The 2487-nt window shown below is 54.0% G+C and overlaps 1 protein-coding gene across 1 annotated transcript in view; it reads left to right on the forward strand.

Moving 5' to 3' along the window:
* Positions 1 to 2487, forward strand: part of ANGEL2 (angel homolog 2 (Drosophila)) — a 15079-nt gene that overhangs the window by 7994 nt on the left and 4598 nt on the right. The gene's annotated exons all lie outside the window — the stretch shown is intronic.

Here is a 2487-nt window from a genome sequence, read left to right on the forward strand (position 1 = left end):
GGCGTGACTCCCGCGGGCGCCGGCCTCCAGCTGGCCCGCCTGGGTCTTCCGTGCCCCCCTGTGGCGGCGACCAGAAGTCCTGGGCCTGTGGTCCGTCCTGCCCGTCAGCTGCCCGCGGCCTCGCCTCGCCGGCGCCGCCCTCACCGCGCAGTTCTGTGCCGCCGGCCGCAAAGCTGGGTCTTCCTGGGAGGAAAAGGCCTGTTTCCAAAGAGCAGAGGTGGTAGGACGCTTCCTGGCAGGGTTCAGCGGAAGTCGGTTTTAAATGTAAAGAAGCCCGCCCTGGGGGCCGCCCTGTGGAGACGCCAGGCCGCCGTGGGTGCGCTGGCTCTGCCTGGGAAAATTACTTTCCTGACGAGTGAGATCTCTGTTCTCTATTGTGAAAGAATTGTAAATATATTTTATTCTTTATCTCAGTAAAAATTGACAGGGGTTTTGAAATGTAGCGCAGCATCTTGAGTCCTCCTAGACCACTGTCTCTGGGGAGTCTCTCACCCCGCACCTCTGGCCTGGACCCCAGTTCTGTGTGCACAAGCAGATACATCTTTAAAAATACTCAGGAATATAAAGTGGAGAAAGAAATGGATTTTAAAATAACCAGAAGTCAACAAATATTCAGAAAACTGATGGTCCCAAGCGTGGGCAGCTGTGATGTCTCCAAGTTTCTTTTGTTGCTTTCTCTCTCTTTTTTTTTTGGTGCTACTTTTCTTCTTGTCTTTTCCCTTCTGCTTGTCGTCCCTTCCCCTGAGGTTGCCCTCACCTGCAGTGCTCAGGGATGACTAGCTGTTCCCCACAGCTGCCAGCCCTGGTGCGGCCAGGTTGGCATCGGTGGGACAGTGGTGGCGGTTGTACTGGGAACCGCCACTAGGTGGCAGGAGCGCGCCGTGCGCCACCCTCCTAAGTGTTGCGCGCTCTGGTCTTGCCCCCGGTGGTGGGGCGCTGTGGGACCCAACTGCACTACTTCGGTCCCCAGTAACTTTCAAGCCTCCTCCTCAGCGGCGGCGGGTTCTTTCTGGTTTTATGCTGCTGCAGGATGGTGGTTTAGGGATGAATTTGGCATGTGGTCGCCACTTTTTAGCACACTCATTTTTATTCTCTTCCTATAGTATATGGATATTTCCCTTTAAAGACTTGCAGAGCTTGCAATAGAGAAAGAAAACCCCGGACCTCCCTGGTGTCCGAGCGGTGGGTCTCGGGCCAGCACCTCTGTGGCCTGAGTTCGATCCCGGCACAGGGAGTGACCCACCTGGCACAGCCGACCTCGCCTGCCTCCCCGCTGCTCCCCTCAGCATTTCAGTGGAAATGCGTTCCAGTCGCGCCGCCTGTTGTCCCTGATGAATCCTCTCGCACCCCCGGCCCTCCCACCAGCCCCCTTCCCTGCGCCTCCAGCCAGCACCTCCGTTCTTCTGTGCAGAAGAACTAGGGAGAAAATGTCTCACCGCGTGTGTATCTCAGATTTTAGCTAGAACCCCGTAAGTCTTCGATCGTGTTCTAAAAACCGTCCCATTGGCCACCCCAAGGAGCCCCAGGGCCTGCGTCACATATAGAATATGCGTGATTTAAACCAGCTGCCGACACTTTGACTAGGCTGTGCTGCTTTGATGCAGGCGCTGACGAGGCTGTGGCCGGCGGCTTGAAGCTGCTGGCCAGACTGTCGCTCCTCACCGAGCAAGACCTGTGGTCCGTCAACGGGCTTCCGAACGAAAACAACTCCTCAGACCACCTGCCTTTGCTGGCTAAGTTCCGGCTGGAGCTCTGACTCTTCTGTTGTACCTAAACACTTTCCAAGCTGGGTCCTTTTTCACAGACTAGGAAGCTGTTTTTAAGAGTTTTGCATGTTGCCTATTTTTGCGCTGTGGAGCTTCTGAAGGGTATGTTACAAGCTGGAAACAGATCAGAAGAAACAAGTTTACAACTGTTTTTTAATAATGAAAAAAATTATTTTCCTGATGAGTAAGATCTAACTGTTGTTTATTGTAAAAGAATTGTAAATATTTTTTATTCTTTATCTCAGTAAAATTGACAGTGATTTTTAAATGTAGCGCATCTTCTTTAGTCCTCCTGGTGAAGAATTTTATTGCATATTTCGGCAAGCTTTCCTGTGAATCCAAAGTATTCCTCTGAGTTCTTGCAAAGCACAGCACCTCTCCCCCGGTTCATTGAGAGCCATGTTTGATGGCCCCTAGTTAGCCCCTCCCCCCAAATCATTGTATCAGCTGGAGGTGTTCAGCCATCCATGTTAGTGTGGTTTTGAGAGGGCTTGGTAACGCCCTTCAAACTGTACCTACTGCTCGACTCCCCTGTTACGGTGAGCCAGGTGATACGCCTGCATCTGGGAAGTGCGGGCACTCTGGTGGGCGGGGCCTTGCTCAGCCCCGCCCCCAGCCCAGCACTCCAGTGGGCAGGGCCTTGCCCAGCCCAGCACTCCAGTAGGTGGGGCCTTGCCCAGCCCCGCCCCAGCCCAGCACTCCAGTAGGCGGGGCCTTGCCC

The sequence above is a fragment of the Condylura cristata genome, unplaced genomic scaffold (genome assembly GCF_000260355.1).
Source record: "Condylura cristata isolate star-nosed mole 26May11 unplaced genomic scaffold, ConCri1.0 scaffold00050, whole genome shotgun sequence".
NCBI lineage: Eukaryota > Metazoa > Chordata > Mammalia > Eulipotyphla > Talpidae > Condylura > Condylura cristata.